At 36.3% G+C, this 19,183-nt stretch overlaps 1 protein-coding gene across 5 annotated transcripts in view; it reads right to left on the reverse strand.

Annotated features, from left to right (window-relative positions):
- Nucleotides 1-19,183, reverse strand: part of CACNA2D3 (calcium voltage-gated channel auxiliary subunit alpha2delta 3) — a 468,802-nt gene that overhangs the window by 51,205 nt on the left and 398,414 nt on the right. The gene's annotated exons all lie outside the window — the stretch shown is intronic.

Genomic DNA, 19,183 nt, shown 5'->3' on the forward strand with positions numbered 1-19,183 from the left:
TGTTAGTTACAAATACTACTGCTCTTAACAGGCACAGATGAGTGGACTGTAGTTAGATATTTTTCATTTAAGGTCCTGAGAAGGTTGACCCTTTGGAGCTCACACCCTTACTAGAGACACCGCCACGCAGAGCAGAGAAACGGTTGCCAAAATTGAGATAATTATCAAGTTCATTATGCTGATGACATAAAAGAACAAAGATGTTATCAAACATTAGTGTAAGGTTTAAACCTGTAAGAAACATTTATCAAGCTTTAAAGGATGAAGACAAAGATCTACTCCACTACATTTATGGAAGTTCATCCATTTGTACTTATATATCCAACATATTTAACATATATCTAAGACATCTAGTACATCTAAACTACAAAATACCAGTACAGATCAATAACAGTGATACTAAAATACAAAATATTCCATTACGTGTCAGTAACAAGTCTCTATAATTTAGATATTATTTGATCTGCTGTGGCTGGCAAATTTTAAAATGCCTGGCAAAGCAACTTTTGATTAAACATTATTTCTTGTAAACTATTAATGAAAGTATAATTAACAACAAGGAACAACTAAAACTCTGTTCCCTCATAATGTAGTTGAATGTATATACAAATTTGGCAGGAGGTTGGACTAGACGACCTCAGGAGATCCCTCCCAATCTAAATTGTGTTACGATTCTATGATTTAAGTGTAAATGTTTTGTAGACAAGTGCTAAATACACAGCCTATAATCTTCCTTAAATATGAGCATGTACTGAAGGGTTTCTAGTGTCCAGTATAAATTACTTACCATGAGAGAGAATCTGAAACAGTAACAAGATAATTATGACAAAGCTCATCTGTAAAAGATTCCATGTGCATGTTCTAATGGGTTGCACAACAGAATGGTGTAACACAAAGACAACTGAAATACTGGGGCTAATTTTTATGAAACATAGAGCATCCCCCTCTTCAGGAAGATGAGAGGAGGCAGGCAGCTACAGGCCTTTTTTTTATATAGCATTAGTTCTATTAGTTTTGATGTCTTCTCGGACAGACTGTGAAAGAAATTAAAAGATAGTGAGAAACACTGGGCTTGTTCCCACTTGAGCAGGTTCCCAGGATTTCAGCAGTGGTGTAGTTTGTATAGAAATGGAAGGCCCAGGCATTATCAATTTAGTTGATCTGAATTGTTTATAAAAGTTTCAGTTTATTTCTCTACCTAACTTCTAAAAGGTCTGTATCACTGATTTTTGAGGTATAATACCATTGAAGGAGGTAAAACAGAAATGTGTCTTAAAACAGTCTGCTCTGGTCAAGGTAATACAATGTTATGAGGCAACATTTTAAGCATAATACACAACAGATTACGTATTTCCCTTGTGAAGTATTTCCTCAATTAGAGTTTCGTAATCCTCTTACTTGGTATTAAATAATGAAGTGCTACATGGTGACTGGATGAAATCTATGGTTGGACTTGAGGATCTCAAGGGTCTTTTCAAACCTAAATGGTTCTCTGATATGTACCAACACAGAGTTCCCACAAACGTGGCATGGTGAAAGCAGCAATAGACCTTTTTGTTGAAGAGATGCATCTTAATAAGAGATTCTGATCTCATCATGTTAGTTACTTTACGTTTTATTCCTTTGCGCAATTCCAGATAGGAACTTCTCTGTCACTGAATGAGTAACTTCTAAATATTCTATATCGTATGTAATATGTAATAAATGACAATTATGAATGTGTCCTACAATTCAGCTAATAATTATTTGAATGCGTCTCCATTCAGAAGCATTAACAGTGTTAATGTATGGGAAAATAATTTTCTTTTCAACCAGATGTGATACTAAAGCATTTTTACAGGCTTTTTTTCCCTGAGCTTTTTGAGAACATTGTAACTAGCACAGGATATTACTTGGTTGGGTCATTTAATGCCTTAAGAACTATTCAAATGTACTTCAAAAGGTTTTAGAGCCAACACATTCATCTGAGCAATCCTTAGTCCTCCAGCATTTCAGAACTTCAGAATGAAATATCTGTGCTCCAAGCTACTTTACATTTAAATGTATGTTTTACAGACTAGCTGTGTGTGGGGGAAAAGGGAAACTTCAGAATTACCTCTCACATGTCACCCATTCCTTGCTTAGCCTCCTAGGTATAGCAGCTACCGCAGAGGTTAAAGAAGGGGAAAAAAAAAAAAAAAAAGGTGTAATTGCACTGAAATTTTTTAAATATTGTTCAGCAAGGTATGCAGATAACATCCAGAATTCTAATCAAAAAACAAAACACAAACAACAAAAACTATAATTGAACCTAACATGATATATACATTTTAAAGTATAAAGTATCATTTGTAGGCTTGGTTCAGTCAAAATGGCCAAGGGATACAAATTACCTTTCCTCAGCCAGGAAAAAATGAGTAAGGATGAGGGGGAAAGGTTTTGTCTTCACTGCTGCCTTTCCTTTGGAATGCCAGTGGGAAGGGCTGGCTGCAGCTAGGGGTATGCAAGAGATCAGCTAACGCGAGCTGATGGAGGGGTATTCAAGCTTTTTCCTCCATGTAACACAAAATGTATCATCATTTCAAATGAACATTGCAAATCCAATTTATTTTTTTTCCAACCACATTAACAAATTTACTTTGGTGATTCCAATACATACCTCTAACGCTGCCTATGGAAAACAGTTACTAATTCCCTGAGATTTCTTTCCTTTGTCTAGTGAAGTGGCTGCTATTCTGTAGTGCATATCCTATGAAATAACAGATGGTTGAGAATTACAAATTTAAATTCTTGGCTCAGTGATAATTATTGTTAAATAAGTACTTTCCTGATGTATTGATTTCATGGCTAAGGGTAATGTTTCACAAATTTACTGGGATGTTTTCAGGATAGTAGTACTGGGAAATGCTCAACGCTACAGAGCTCAGGGCTGCTTATTATCAAGGAAACACGAAGGAAAACAAATAATTACTCAGAATAGATCAGGACTGCTTGTATTCATTGCAAGATCTCCATGATTAAGCAAATGGACAGAAAGATAAGTAAAGGCTTCCCCAACAAATCACTTCTGTGCGCAGAATTACAAGAGCTCTTAGTCTCTAAGTAAAAAGAATAATCTCTTACTTAAAATAAGAGAGGAAAATAGATTAGGCTGATTTATTTCAGGCAAGAGAGGAGCTGAATCTCCCTATAAACTTGGCAGAGGGATTTCAAATACATAATTAAGGAAAAAGTAGTAAAAGCTAAAGGGTTTTCCATTCTGCGAAATATCTATAGAATGTTACACTATATAAAAGCACTAGATCACCAAGGTTAGAAAAATATTTTAAGGTCTCCATTCCTTTTTCCCACAGAACACAGTATGGACTAAGATTCTTTCTTTTACATAAAAGATGGTCAACATTTTGAGAACATTTGGGCCTCTTAGTTCTGATGGAGTTGTCTTAAATGAGGTTTAACTTGGCTTCCAAGCAAGAAATCTTAGAAACAGATCTGCAGCAGAATTTTTTTTTAATCTATATCGCCTTTGTGTATTAAGCTAAGGCTCCTTAAGATTCCCTTCTTTATGCCTACTCATATTACCTCTTATTACTATCTTTTAAAATATCTAATAATTAGACGTGAAATATTCCAGAACACTTTTAACCTCTTTTTAAAAGTTGATTGCACTTCTTTTGTTTATACTCTAAATCTTTTTCAGTTCAAAATGTTTTTAGCTCAGCCAAAGAATGAGACATTATTACACCCCAACACATAATATTGAGAAATAAACACCATGTCGAAAAGTACCTTTAGTAGAGATTAATGGCAGACTCCTACCACCAAAGATGATGCCATTAAAAATACTTATAAAACACGTGTTATGTACTGTAATTACAAAGAAAATGTACATTTTTTTCCCCTTCAATTCCAAGAAGTCTTAGCTAATAAATTAGAGGTATTCCAAAAGGCACTCTCTTACAGTAATATACTTATGCTCCAGTATCATCCAACATTGCTGTATTCCCAGTGATAGTCATTCTTTCATCACATGCAGGATATATAAAAAGTACGAATGAGGATTCATCAAATGTGCACTTCCCAGACTACTTATAATCCCAGTTTCAATTTACTCGCACAGTAAAATGCAGTTTCACCCTTCCAAACTTCACACCTCATTCAGTTTCCTTCTTGATCTCTGACCTTTTCAATTCTACCCATACCTTCTTCTTCTCACCCCAGCCCATTTTCTTCAGTTCCTCTCTTCAAACAGAAGTTCCCCAGAATTTTGTTTTAACATACAAAAAATGTTAGTTTTACTATCCAGAATGTTGGAACTTGATTCAGACACCCAACACAAAAAGAAAATTAGCCTAACAGTTTAAGTCCAGCTAATTTTTAATATGCTGAAAACACGAGCTTGTAATTGGAAGTGTTGGGCAACCTCAATACTTGGTGGTGATACCAGCCATCTTCATAACGAACTGGTGTAAGTAGTCTGTGATAAAAGAGTAACACTGACGAAAAGGCAGGCCAAACTGCTGAGTAGTTGTGCACTTTCTTGTGGTTTTCTTATAATAAAGCATAGTTCCCACCCCAGCAAAAATATGATATCAGTTATGCATTTGGATAAGATACTACTATTATTCACAAACTGTCCTCTGCAATGTGTTGTTTTGTTCTTTTGTTTTTAATTTTTTTTATTTAACTTGGTGAAGATTTCTAATGTTCTTTACAACTTTTCTTGTGGCTTCACTGACATGAAACCTTCTTGCCTAACCCCACAATGTGTCTATTGCATATTTAAGTACCCTTAGAAGATTTTGATATTTTACAATTATTTTAATATTAAATGGATTAAAAATCCATGTAAATTTGCACTTACCTTTTCCACGTAAATTTGAGCTACGGCCTCACTAACATTTAGAGATTGATTTATCCAAAACAAAGTCTTTTATTAATCTAGGTACTATGTAAAGTACAAAAGAATTTCAAAGTGCAAATTATCACAGTTTTAGATTATAAACAGTATTCAAGAAAAAAATCCTGCATTATTACTGGTATCTTACCTTTATCTTTTTATCATCAAATAAGTGGAATGACTGTACATACATTTGTAAGTCCTGCATAATTATCAGTTATAAAAGACAGTTCTCATATGTCATGATATGTCATCAGATTTTAGCAAGACAAAGAATAACTTCCTTCATTAGAGCTATCAGGATGCAACATGTAAATGAGTGAATTCTTAAATGGACAGAGGAAAGCTGAAGTTCTGCTTCTTTACTCATGGACACCAAACCTGCTATTTTCTTCCAGAATATTTTTACAATTAGTGGTGGAAGTAGTTGTCTGGCTGGAAACTCCCAAGATACAGGGAAGGCAGTGGCAACTGGTATTTCCTGGAGGCCAAGTTCAAGCAGAAAGGGAGGAGATATTGGGAACTTGATGTGAGGCCAGGCTGAAAGGGGAGCAGGATGATGATTGCTGGGAGGCCGAAGTTCATCCAAACTCAAACCACCAGGGATAGTTGAAGGGCTTGGTTTGCAGCCAACCCCTGACAAACTGAATTGCAGAGGGCAGTCTGTGAACATCATCATAAACCAGACTCCCTTTGACTCCCTGACATGTATCTTCCTTCTGGAGGACTAATGAAGTAGCAGCAGGAGCAGGAGGAAACACAAAAAGGATATAAATTGAGTGAAAGCATAAAAAAATATAGATACTGTTGACTGAAAGTCCATTGCCTTTTCAGGAGGCTTCACCGAGGAGCTTGGAGGGAAACAGGTTATCTGTAAATTATCATTCAGACAGTTATGCTGTATTTCAAACTACAGGATAGTAGCTGATGTGCTGCCAACACTCTAACAAAGGTTTCCCACAGAAACCTCCTCATTTACCCTGTGATAAACTTTGTGTACCAGGAGCACAGCCCAAGGGAGCTACTTGGGAATACATTTGTAATTACAAAAAAGACCCACAAAAAAACCCCAAGAAAAAGAAACCTCCCATAAGCCTGGAGGGAGATAACCACTTGGCATGCAAAATTACACTAAGTGCACTTTGCTGGAAAGATATATACCTTTTTCCTGAGAAACACAAGGAGTACATTGATAGTATAAAATAGTGGTTTAGACTGCACAATTTGAAGGGGATGAAGCGGGGCACAGTTAAGCCCTGTCTGGTGTCTGCAGTATCCTCCCTGTGACTTTTAGAAAATACCTGACACCTACTGACAGCTGGAAAGGAAAGGAGCAGAGAATAGGAGAAAGAGTGGGTTGGATAGTATTTTTATTAGCCTCAGGAATGCTTCAGTAGCATGGAGAGAGAAGGCAAGCCCCATCATAAAGAAAACTGTGCTGGTGGCAGAATTTTTATAAGGAGTTCCTACGAGCTTTCAGCTTTCTTCCAACATCTCCCTGCATGGCCACTACTCTGATGAATTCTGATGGTACAGGAAGCACGTGAAGACTGAAATCTGACCACAGTGACACTAAAATAATGAAGCAGTGATGGTATTTTAATAAGTCCCTAACCAATTTTTAGTTTTATAGGGTTTTCTAGCTCTTTTTTTTTTTTTTTTTTTTTTTTTTTTTGGCAATATTGAAGAACATCCCATGACTGAAACAAAAAGTAAGAACAGCATATATTTGTAAGCACATTTGTAAATCTTAAGGGAGGATCCATGACTTGTCAAGTTCTCAAAAAAGCTTTACTTCTTACAGCTGAGGTCCTAGTTTAGAGTAGCTTAGCCAGTATACCTTTCACATCTCAGCCAAAAGGCTGTGGTTTCAAGTTTGCGATTAATGAACCGTAAGAGGCTCAAAGTTCAGATGAACACCCAGAAATTAGGATACTGACCCAGACTCCTGAAGGCTGTGACCAGATTCTCTTAGGAGATGTCAGGCTTTCTGCTTCCACTTGTAACTGAAACACATATGTTCAAACTTTGATAGTATTTTCTTTTTTTCAGACTTGACACTGGCTACTACCTAATTGTGTTGAAAAAAAAAAAAAAAAAAAAAAAAAAAAGGCTGTATCTACATATCTCAGCATTGTGAGAAAGGCTGATTTCAGAAATGGGAAAAAGTTCTATTGCTCTTATTTCCTAAAACATTTATACCTCCCAAACTGAAATCCTATCACATCAGAATGGCTGCAAGTTGTCCTACTGCTATGGACAGAATACTTTGGATAAGACATTAAAGATAAGTGTTACGGCATCCACTGCAAAACGAGCTCATGATGTCTCTGTCCAGTTTCTCCCATGTCAGCTCAATGCTTTATATCCTACCATTGCCCTAGAAGCCAAGACATGTAGGTTCTACTGCTGTCAGTCTTAGCATGGAGGGGAGAGACTTGGAGAATTCAACTCTTCCTGTCTCCAGAACACGCTGACTACCAGCTGCTTGCTCTATCCGGTTATCATCACGGCACTTGCTGCATACAAGGCCTGTGAATATATGAAATCTCATTCGTCAAAACCAGACTTAGAACACCGAGTGAGAAAACACCAACATTTTATTAAATCACAGCATTTGAAAATAAGCCTTGGATCTCTTATTGAGTTATAATAATAGTGTCATTCTCATCAAACTGTTTGTGCTATACTTTGATTAGCAAATTACTTTGAGTTACTAAAAATATGTTGTTTGAAGTCACATAATACATCAGAAATATGTCATCATGAATACAACTCTCCAGCTTTTCAATACCATACCTACTGGATGTTTTATAAGTCAAATATTTCCTGTAATGTTCCAGAATAGCTTTCATGGTTTTGTTTTTCTAAGATCTCTACTTTATTTAACCATTCTTTGCTGTTTAACCACATAGTGGTAACCTATAGTTTTAGAAGGGTATAAAAAAATGTATGTGCCCAAAAGACTCAGTATGCACATTTTTAAGTGTTTGAAACAGACTTGAGTAGTTCCATAGTATTCTGTAGTTGCAAACACAAAGAAAATAGCAGTGGCAGATTTGCAGCCCTTCTGATTTACGTTTGCATCTAGTACTGAATAAGGTTAAAACATAGCAATAGCAATAGATACAGAAATTATACTTTTCCATGAAAAGTATTAGCTGCAAAAGCAGCTTTGTTTGCCTTTTTTTTTTCATTTTTGGATCAAAAATGCATTTTTATTGAATCTCTGTGTAGAAGAAAACACAGCTGCCTATTTGCTCAACAAAAATAGGAGCTGGTATTTGAGCTATAAGCTAACATTCTTGGAATACCCTGAACTAGAGATTTAAACCATGTCAGGAACAGAAAGTAATCTCAGATTAATAACAATGAAAGTTTTGCCAGTATACTGAAATATGTTTTCTTCTTTTTCATATTCTCCTACTTGGTATCTGGTAAAAGAAAAGAAGCATCATCTTTCAATACGTGTTCACTATATTACATATAAAGATCTCACTTGAAAAGTTTACTCACTTTCTGAAACCATGGATTAACACTGGCCATAATCTGAACATTTTCACATTTACTTAACTTCATTTCATGAGAACAGTTTATCATCACCATTTCGTAACCCTGGCAAGAAATTTTAATTATGCCTATTCAGAATAAACTATATTGGGGGAAATAATTTATCTTTTGCTTTATCTAACCTGAAGAAGTTCAAGTGTATATATTGGAAAATAGCTAATGTGCATCCAGCAGGTCAGGCACTGAGCGGTAGAATGACAGCTTTCTATCTGACTTGTCTACTTATCACATTTCAGGAAAAATAACAAATTGACATCTTCAGAATTGCTACATAAGCCTACGTACTCTCCAGCAGAAATGTTTGCTTAGGTCTGGATCTTGTGAATATTCATGAGTTGAGAGAGGTCTTCATACTGCTGAAAATTAGCCAAGAGCTTATTTGCTTCATTAGACAAGTTGAAATGGCCTCCTTAATGCCACAAAATACAAAGAACAATCTATTGATTAATGTATGGCCAAATACATAATTAATAAATGTTTTGAAGGGATGCTCCAAGAAAACAGCAAAGCAAGCTTTTTTAAAAAATGTTGAGACTGATAAAATTAAAAGGCACTGACAGATTTTTAAAAATCCTCAATAAAATGTCATTGTTGCCTGAGATCTGTGTGCCAAGTTATAATCATAAGTGAGCCTCTCTGCGTGAGTTATTAACTGCTGGAAATAGTGTAAGTGCTGAAATGATTTCCACAATAGAAATACAAACGGACTATACTTGCATCACATAAATCATTATCCAGATGCTTCAACAAGTGGTGTATTACGATTTATATCCTAATAATTAGTAGGATTCAACTGTCAATACAGCAGTAAAGCATATTTAGAAGTATAAATTAATAATTTTTGAGGGAAATCAATGTCATGGATACCAACTGTAATCCTCTTTAACGGAGTAGCTTTGAAATAAATCAGGAAGGTTTGCTGAAAGGAAGTTTTGATATTCCATTAAACTAAGGATTTATCATAGTAAGTAGCTTCTATTTCTACTAAATTGCAAGATAGGTACAAATTCACCTGAGGCTTCTGCCTGAAGTGTTGAGCACTGCTAGTGCTGCATGAAGTCTGTGAGAGTTAAGGGATGCCCAGCATATGATAAGCATACTTAGCACCTTCCAGAATGGAGCTCTGGAGAATGCAAAAAATCTTCAAATCTCCACTCAGAAAAGGATTTTTGGCAAGAATTTTCAGAAATTCTGTTCTCATATAAAGGCAAAGATATTACTGACTTCCAAGGAACATTAGCCTTCCAAAGGCCGTATTTTTACAGCTGTTAAGGCATGTATCAAGGATGGATGACTATGACTTCTGCATTTGTAGAGATAGTTTTGTACTGTGCTCACTTCAGAACTAAGGCTCCTTTTCATTTAATTCAATCAGATTAGATTGTGGTACTGATTATGATTATATCCACAAATCAGCATTTTAACTGAGTTTCCATGGAAACACTATATGCCCCTGTTTGCTTTTTAGACAGGGCTATGCCTGTTTAACAAGTTTGCCGAGGACAACATGTTTTGTTTAAGTTACATTAACTGGAGCCAATACTTCCTAATTACATTACCAGAAGAAATATTTACAGCAGTACTTTCACCATGGGAAACCCTCCATCATTTAGCCCATCTTAATCTCTGAAAAACAGGAAATATCAGCATTGCGATTGCTTAAAATGTGTTAACTGGCCTTATATCTATAAAATGATCTCTTTTATTAAATGACAACATTGGTCTTGTTTTAGTCATCATATATAAGGACATTATCCCATGACATCTAGATTTCTGTGAAACTTCCATCAGAGAACATCAGCCTATGAAGACAGGGTGGTCCAGCAGCTAAAGCCCTGAACTGGAGTTAGAAGGCTTAGTGTCTGCTCCTTGCTCTGCTGTTTGCCTGTTGTGCAACTGTGACCAAATATTCTTCATTTTTTGTGCTCCATTTCCCTGTTTGTGAAATAGCAGGAAGGATGCTTCACATTCTATGAAAAGTGATTTGAATTTTATGAATGAAAGCAGTAATAATTAAGTATTCTTACAATCATATGTTATAGATTAGGGTGCAATCTGGAGACCAGGCATGCCAACTTGCATGAAGCAATCTTAGGTGAGAGAAACATGGCAGGATTTGACCTTTAAAACTATAAGAGAGAATGGGAAACCTTTTACCCAGAAGCAAAGGGCCATTCTTTCAAAAAATACTGGCCCTACTTCTTTAAAAAAAGTTAGAAAATAAGAATCTTTTCAAAGCATATCCTCATCAGTTTTCAGTCTACAACTACAAATAGCAGCAATAGCCTGTAGCAATTTTTTTTAATTCTCCCAAAGAGTATACTTTCTAAAGTTACGCGGTGGGTGTATGCTAACTGTAATAGAAGGTGACCACAATCAAAAGCAAGTGGTTTCTTATTTGTGGCTCCAGAGAAAGACTTGAAAGTCTGAATCTTAAAGGTCTGAAAAAAGAGATGACACAACAAATATTTTTTTTTTCAGAACATAATGACTTTAAGTTACAAATTTTTACACCTTTGTTCTCAACACTGTTAGAAATTAAGGAAGTCCACTAATAAATGTTTTCCTTCAAAAGGTTAACATTGCCTGCTTGAGTCTTTTCTCTTGTTGTCTCTTACCTTCTGTGAAGAAGCAGCACATTGATTGAAAGATTTGCTTTTATCCACCACAATGATTTTTTTCATCCTAATTTACCCTGATTATCAATCTTGAAGATATTACATTAATAGCAATAACAATCAAACAGCTATTCTCTATCAGAAGTGGGTTTTTTTCCCACATGTTTAGCCTCACAAGAACCATCAGAAACCTGGGTCTGACAGGTGCAATCACCTGTCAATAAATGTCCAAAAAGTTTTGAATATGAGTGGTCAGCTTTGTTCACCTTTTCATACTATTCTTATTCAGAAAAACAGAAAGATTGCACCATACTCACACTTGCATTTCTAATGGTGTGTTGATGGAATGGTAAACATTACACTTCATCTTACCTCTGCTGAGTTCAATGAAAGATTTCCCTTAGATTGTAGAAGAACCAAGCCTAAAGCCTTAATTAGCAATATTTAAAGCTGCAAGACATACTTTAGCAAAACTGTAACACTTCAGCGAAGACTGGAGATAAATTTAGCGTTATAAATCTGCACGGTACTATGATGCAACAGAAACGTTGTGCATGGCTGAGTTCAGCCAAGTTCCATTCAGAAAAATTACAGTCGGGCATTATGCAACTCCTTCAGCTAAATTGGTGTCTACTGCTTTCTCAAAACTGCTTTCACATTTTCAATTTAAGAAAGTCTGCAGAACTGCTCTTCTAAAATAGGTATCCCTTAACTTCAAAGCTAAGAAAGCAACCATATGTAAAAGTATGAACAGCTGATGGCATATAGTGATGTAAACAAAAGGTTTAGCTGCCGAGGAAAAGCCTGTATTACAGCTCTTTCAGTTGCACGCAATACAAATGTTCCCTTAGTGCCTATGTTTGGAACATGACATCTCCAAGTCATCATGAACTACAAATTACAGAGAGGGCTCATTGCTCTTTCTTCTTTCTAAAGGGTTTATAGAAAGGAAGCCTGTAGCATAACTAATGAAAACCTATCTTACTGACACTGAAAAACAGAGGTATGGAAATTATTAGTTCACTAAACTAGGCACAGGATGCATAACTTCAGCTTCTAAAAGCAGTTAGCCCACTTCTTGCAATGAGAACTTTAAGAAACAGAGAAGCCAGTAGTACTGTTCTTTGAACCCATCTATCCTAACTCTGTTGAAACACAGAGCTGGAGAGAAAATGGACACTGAGCAATGTGCTGTCATTTTGAAAAGGGAAAAGGATAAAAAGTTGCAGTCAAAACACAAGTAACCAAGGTCAGCCCTGCCATTATGTTCCAAAATAACAGTCCAGAAGGGAATAAACGGAAATAAAGACAACCAAAATACACCCTTTTTGACCAATACAGCTATAGCCTTATGGACAGAGGAAGATCAACTGGGTCGGGAACTTCTGAGATCATACCTAAATAAAGAGTATTGAAATAAAAGTCACTTTGGATAAAAAGGGATTAAATGATAATACATATTACCTTTATACTTTAGCATCACTTAGTTGTGATGAGGCAGAAGTACATACAAACACTGAAGATGAAAAGATATCCACATTTAAATGTGGCCTGGACTTTAGGGTTAATAGTCTACTTTTATACAGTATTTTTTCTTTATACTTGCCCACAGGCATTCCAACTGTTGTTACAAATTTGTTATCCTCCCTACTAATGCATGTGCTTGACCCAGAAAGTTCATCCTTCAGCATCTTAGGGGATGGCAAAACGGAAACCACATTTAAAAGCGTGCAGATAACTTTGGTTAGTACAAAGGAAAAGTAGGTATAGTTTGGCATTACAACTGTCAGAACATCATCATTTATGCCAATCTTACCAAAACATTTTCCTTCCTACTTAGCAGGAGGCTCATACGAAATGGCTGCCATGCTGTCTAACAGTTGTATTCAATCTCAGCAAGCAATTTTCCTTGTTACTAAGTCTTGAAAAGGCAAATAATATACACTGAAGATGGTACATAAATTGGAATCAATATTGAAAAAAAACCATTCTATCACTGAGAAAAGAAACAATAGTATGAAGGCCTTTGGCGATTCTCAGCAAGAAAATAGGAAACCAAAAGAGACATAGAGAAGAACATACAGTCAAAACAGGTAAGATAATAATGAACAGGTGAAAGAGAATATAATAATAGTGAAAACACGATATTTCCTAAAGATTTTGATCTTCAATGTCCTTTAATTGCCATTAGGTTTTCCCAGTTAAATTGCTTCATTATTGCTGCTATAAACTGCACACGAATATAAACAGGGCTTTATTAAAGTTTATATTCCATAGCTACAGCTTTGGGGGTGGCTGTTGGTTTTTGGGGTTTTTTTTTCCTTCTCCCCCCCCCTCCCCCCTGTTTTAAAATGCCTATTGTTTTACTCCTAAATAAATTTCCTCCCAGGGTATCTGAAATCCTTAATCATCATCCCAATATTTCTCTCCCACATTACACTTTTAGAATCAAGTTCCATGACTTTTAAGAGTTACGCTTACGTCAGAGGGATCAAGAGGTTTAAATTTCAGTACCTATTAAAGGAATTTAATTATCCAACCAGTTCCATTTGGATACACTGTTACTCTTCTTTGCTAATCTAGACCAGATTTTCCAGTATTGTAATTCTCATTAATAAAATGCCCTCTGAAAGAGTTTTTTTTTCTGTTTCTTTCTTTTTTTTTTTTTTAAGAAAAAAAGACCCATTTTACAAAGGCCTTTAAAATGACCTATTTTATAAATTCTGAACAGAAACATCATTATCCTTCATACTAGCTAAGTTTCCCAAGGATTTATCACGTCTGAAAAGAACACAACTAGCTGAAGTTGGGTGATGAGAAGTCTATCTATATACCTGACTTACCCCGTCACTTAATTCAAAACATTTTGTGGAGAAAAAGGCATTTTTAAAAACATACTTGGCATTTAAAACTTGCTTACAGGTTAAAAATAAGAGAGGGAAGAAGAAAACAACAAAAAGGGGTAACAGCATGCCATGTGATCTCTAGGATGTTGTTATATACAGAGGACTTTTGGTGCCTGCTGTTGTAGCAGTTAAAGCAGTAGAGAAGACACAGAAATCCAGAGAGAACAAAGAAACAAGAAAAGCAGCAAGCTGTGCACTGCCTTGTAAAACTTGTCTGCTGTTCAAATGAAGAACATCAGCAGCAAGTATAGGTATCTGTCTCATTCTTGTTCAATGGAGTCATATGGAAAAAGTTTACAATACCCTTACTCCACTTGTGAAACAGTCCCATAAGCAATGAACACTGATGTTCCAGGTTCTTTCTTTTCATCTGTCATATTTAGAGGTCTGCTAGTTATAACTGCTACATACCAGTATTGAAAAGGGTTATAGTCTGTTATCATGCGCATTATAATCTAGTTGGCAGATGGTACATCATATTTTACCTGCTGCAAGACAATTAAGATTCGTTCAGGAGTTACAGGCTTCAAGCTTTTCTGATATAGAGAAACTCCATCAAAGGGAAATATTCCATCAAAGCTTGAATCCAAAGCTAGTGAGCACACGGATCCTGATCCGTGTATTGAGTACTTAATAGAATACTTAAGTATATGTTGGCATTTAAATGCAGGAAAACCATGTAATTGTTTACAGCATAATTTTAATGTCAGGCTACTTAGTACTTTGCTTAAATTAATGAAAAGATTTCCCACGGCTAATTAGAAAGTGTTGCAAGAATCACAGAAGTTTAATTGTTTAACTTTTTGTTGCAGCAAATGTCATCCCTGCTTCTGCAAGCTGTCATGTTCAGGTGACTACTGGGGCAAAGAGGAGAGGAGACATTTTCAGCCCATAAATCCAGCAGTTCCCAACAAGTGAGTTTTAAGTACTGCAATTTGCCTTAAAAACACATCAGGACTTAATGAAGTACAAGTTCTATTTTGTAGCAAAACTGGTAAGCAGCAGCTTAAGAAAAATTTACTGCACTTTAAAATCTTTCTCCATACACTGAGAACATTTCAAAACCCTTTTACAGGAAGTTGTTCAAGAAAAATCCATCCAATTCTTACAAGAACTGGCCTAGTAAATTAACCATTCAGAATGCACAGGAAATACGTATAGTTCTTAACTTTGAGTTCAGGGTGAGCTAGGAGCCTGAACAGAAATTCCTATTAAATAGAAAAATTAGAAAACAAAAACACTAAGTAAAAACTTAGAACTTTGCCTTTGGTGTAGAATGAATAAGTTATCTAGAATGACAGTGAGTGATCTCAATTTTAACATGTTTAAGAACAGACAAGACACATCTAAAACGTCAAGATAAAACAAAGTGTACAGCTGTCCTTGTTTTTACATGCATTTTTCTAGCTCCTGTTTTTATTCCTTTCATTTGTGTTAGCTTTATGTCAAGCAATATTTTTTCTATTTATGATAATGGCAAAATGAATTCATTAATTAACTCTAATCATACTGGAGATACATTTTATCTATGGATGCCCAGCATGTGTAACAGGTAGTTGTCATTAATCAGGGAACGACTGAAAATCGAATCTGCATCCCCTGCCCTCCTGCTGCTATTTGTGATGGAATAAATATTCTGCTGACACATAATCTGCCCCTTGCTGCAACTTCATCTAATTTACAATTAAGGTAAAGCAGCCCCGCATCTCTATTCCCTGTGCTTCTCATTCTGAAGACCTCGCACCCCTTGTAATAAATTTTGTACCTACCAAAGCATACTGTGAAGCTGATGCTTGAGCATTTTCCAAGCAACCCCTTCTCACCTTCATATGTTTCTGCTCATTAAGTCATGGGAAAAGGAGTACAAGCCAAACTAACTCTTATATATATTAGCTTATTATAATATATTATATTAGCATTATAATACCGCAACATACTGCTGACTGATCCACCTAACAGACTGAAATTCTTGCATCACTTTAGCGGAGAAAAAAGCTGAAAAAAACTGTGAAGGACTGACTCAGTTGTCTGTGGTTTACCAGCAAAGACCTGGATAAGAATTTTCCAGACCAAACCAGAAAATTAGTCTGGGGATGAATAGAATTCTAACCTAAATGAAGAAGATGCTCAGGTAGGCAGCCCCAAATGATACCCTCTGACACAGCAGCACACACCTCACCAGAGCACTGCTTGCTGCAACTAGAAAGCTGTAAGTCTGCCCAGCTAGCCCTTCCCCCACTGTAAATTTCCACCTGGAATGTAGTATGTTCCTGCCCATCTAGTCCACTATTACATCTCATACACTGGCCTCTTCTAGAGGTGTCAAAAGAAGGTGTAAAAATTCCCATAAATAATAATTATGGGAAAAAAACCCTGCCCACAGGGAAACATTTTTCTCTATAACTCGTGTCATTAGTGGTTGATTAAAGCCCTTAAGAGTGAAAGTTTATATCCCTTCTAAATGATTTTTTTTTCTCTATAAGGTAACTGTGGCTCTAGATTATATATGAATCCTACTAATCTTTTGGCCCAAGCATTACTTCCAACAAGGTGTTTCATAGATTAATTATGCATTGTATAAACAAGTACCAGATGTATCTAAGTAAGGCAAAACAAGCCACTGAAAAGAAGAAAACTGGGCTCTTCCCCTCAAAGTTAGTGATCCAAAGTACAAAATCACAAGTGCCTGCCTGTTTCCTCATTTTTCTAGACTTACCAAATATTCTCACCTTAAAGGGAAACCACCAAATGATTCATAACAACTGCCAAAGACAGACATGAAAACTTTTTTAGCTATCATGGTGTCTCCTTATGCTGTGTGATAGCAAAGATTTGATGTTATTAAACTCTAGCTGATATTACTCTGCTCTTGTCCTATCTAAGCTGTAAGATGTCTGAAGAAATCCACGCAGCCACCTTTTCTGGAAAATATGGCCAACTTTGTAAGTTATACATCTTCCTCAAGCCTGATTTGGTGTGATCTGTTGGCTTATACTTCTCTTGTGAAAGGTAGGCAGATGTAGGAACCAGGGCTTTCCTCTAATTTTTGTCAACTTTTGAAAACCTAGTACCCTGCCAGGCAAAAGCTGAGAGGGTCCTGAGCAATCAGGGTACAAGGACTGCCTTTGTAGGAAAAAATGCATGAGGGATTCAAGGGTTTTGTTGTCCTGTCATCTTTTCACAGCATCCAGACTCATAGATGGGAAAGGAGAAGGTCTCTGTCTATGATGCAGTACCATATTTTTTCAAGTGCCAGTTAAAGGGGGAGACTTTTAACAACAGAGGTATGGGCCTTTTCACTAACAAAAATGAATTATTTTTTGTCCTGAACTAAAATGAAGAGGAGTCTGCATCGCTCAGAATTGCATTTGGGGTTTTCAGCAAGAGCATAGCTGTTTTACCAGTCTGGAGACACACATTAGTAAGGAGAAAGCACATGACATTTCCCTGTAAGTGTCATAGTTTGAATACCTTCCCACTCAAAAGCATAAGAAAAATAAATCTAATAAAGACAATGTATAGGAATTGTCTGCTGTGGTCTTCAGAACATTTTTTAATATAATCACGTTTGGCTGGACTCAATACACAACGCAGTGGAATCCAAATGCTGTAGCCTTTAAATATTTGAAATATTTAAATTGTTTCCTTTCTGCTAGAGTTTAATTAACGTAACGCTCTTCTGTAAAACAAATTATTCTTACACTTACTACTCCTTTAAAGCAGATGGCAGTAACCGCTGCAGCAAAGTGGTTGCTGGCAAACACTGAACTGCCCCCACCAGCCAACAGGGGTAGGGCATTAGTTCATTAGGCTGTCTTGTTATTTGCAATGGAAACATACCTTGTTACAACAAGGCACGAGAAAATTAAAGCAGTCACAATAACACAGTTACACCACATCAGAAAACTGAAAAGAATCCTGCTGGCTGTTCAAAAAGTCAGGAGTAGATTTCATGGTTATTCAGGTTCTGGCAAATCTCTACCTGTGTGACAACTATAATTTTCACCACATCAGACTTCTCTGTTGTAACCAAAGTATTATCACTAATAAATGGGAATAGGAAATGGATTATAGGTTGGGGAAACTTACTTTTACAAAAAAATGTGCATTCAGAGTTCTCAATACATAGAAAAAATAGCTTCATCTACACAAAAAGCGAATTGACAGATTTAATCATACGTTTCCAAATCTGAACTCAGCATGAAGATTTTTTAAAAAGCAATAACTTTTTATACCACAATTCTGAGTATATAAAACAACTTCTGCATCATTGTTGGAACTGAACCTCCCACAGTTCTTAACTTTCAGTGACCTTGTCCTATGAACATCTCTTTCATATGGCGCGTGCTAAAAATAATACAATTATAGTAGCAAAGACTTACCTAAAATAAAAGAGGCAGTTAAGAGACATTCTTTAAGCCATCTGTTAAATGGCACAAACTGCTGTGGTAGCCTGTAAGCCCACCTGGTCAGTAAACATTAGTTAAGAAGGAAAAGCTACTTTAAAAAGAAACCCTTTGAATTCATCAGCCCCAATAAAATTGTAGATACCAAAGACAATTTAAAAGTGTGAAAAAGTCTCATCATACCAGAAAACAATAACATAATAGCTAGTACCTCCTGCAGTATAATCAAAAGTCACGAGAAGGGCTATCATTGATACGAAGGATGAGTTACCGCAAGGACAGAGCACTATTCCTTTGGGTATCTTGACCGGTGTTGGAAACAATTCAGCAAAGCATACAATATTAACAGTCACAGCGCTCTTCTGCGACTGAGGGTGGCAGAGGTCTAAACACAGACTGCCAGTAACCTAAAGGTAGCTATGGAGAAAGTGGGGTTACTTTCTTCACAAGGATGCATGGCAACAGAACAAGGGGTGATGGGCACAAGTTACTTCAAGAAAAACTGTCTGGATACAAGACAAAATTATTAATGCTGAGAGCAGTTACACATTGGACTAGGTTGCCCAGAGAAGTGATGGAATCTCTCTTGCTGAAGATATCCAGGTCTCAGCTTGACAGGACCTTGGATAACCTCGTGTAAGACCCTGCTTTCAACAACAGTTTAGATCTCATGATATCACTTTTCTATGATTCCCTCCACAGCACTGCCTACAGTACATACATTTTGCCCTAGAAAGTGAACTTTGTATGATCTTTTCAAAAGCACCTAAAAGCAGAATCTGAACCCAAGAAAGCTGTATTACA

The sequence above is a fragment of the Falco biarmicus genome, chromosome 4 (assembly GCF_023638135.1).
Source record: "Falco biarmicus isolate bFalBia1 chromosome 4, bFalBia1.pri, whole genome shotgun sequence".
Classification (NCBI taxonomy): Eukaryota; Metazoa; Chordata; class Aves; order Falconiformes; family Falconidae; genus Falco; species Falco biarmicus.